General features: G+C 35.7%; 1 long non-coding RNA gene across 1 annotated transcript in view; it reads left to right on the top strand.

Moving 5' to 3' along the window:
• Positions 1 to 243: 243 nt before the first annotated feature.
• Positions 244 to 762, top strand: part of LOC145291275 (uncharacterized) — a 78,797-nt gene continuing 78,278 nt past the window's right edge. Inside the window, exon 1 of the long non-coding RNA XR_013869374.1 lies at positions 244 to 762. This exon is cut by the window's right edge and continues 1,318 nt beyond it. This is a non-coding gene — a long non-coding RNA (uncharacterized LOC145291275).

The raw sequence follows: 762 nt of genomic DNA on the forward strand, positions 1-762 counted from the left end.
TTCAGAGGCAATATGCCTTGTTTGGAAGGAACAAAAGCAAAACGACAAAAGAAAAGGACAAACTATAGTTTGGCTAAACACTTAATACAGGGATCATTTTACGTTAAACATACACAGTGAAGTGAATACCCCTCTGTAAAAAATAGGAATAGTAATTAAGATCAAATGTTTTTCAAACATCGAATCGTTTAGTATTTGTTTTTATTTTTTAATTGGATGACAAAAATTTGACAATTTAAAAGTTCAGGGAACACCTCTTAAACGTCCGCCCATCTATCGACTAAGTTTTCGGGTTATATGCCCATTTGGCAGAGTGCGCATGCGTTTATAGACGGACATATTCTTCCTGTTTGCCAGGCGTCGAATAGTAAAGTGGAACAAATGACATGAAATAGTAATTGAATAAAAATAGTCGGGAAAATAAAAGCAAAAGAGAAAGAGAGAGATAGAAAGAGGGAAGGTGAGAAGAAAGAGGAGGATTTGGTGAATGAGTCAGTGAGAGAAAGAGGGAGAAGAGAGATATATAGGTAAAATAGGCATAGATGCAGAGAGAGAGAGAGAGAGAGAGAGAGAGAGAAAGAGAGAAAGAGTAAGAGAAAATCTATATATCTGTAAAAGTGAGAATGTGTGCGTCTGAGGAAACTTCTCAACCTACATACTCTACGAATTTTTAATTTACAAACTCCAAATTTGATATATAGGTTATTCAGACATGTGGAAAAGTTTTTAATCGGGTTTCATCCCGTAAAAGGGCTTCTCGTC

This window comes from Euprymna scolopes, chromosome 12 (genome assembly GCF_053919585.1).
Source record: "Euprymna scolopes isolate OS-2025 chromosome 12, ASM5391958v1, whole genome shotgun sequence".
Classification (NCBI taxonomy): domain Eukaryota; kingdom Metazoa; phylum Mollusca; class Cephalopoda; order Sepiida; family Sepiolidae; genus Euprymna; species Euprymna scolopes.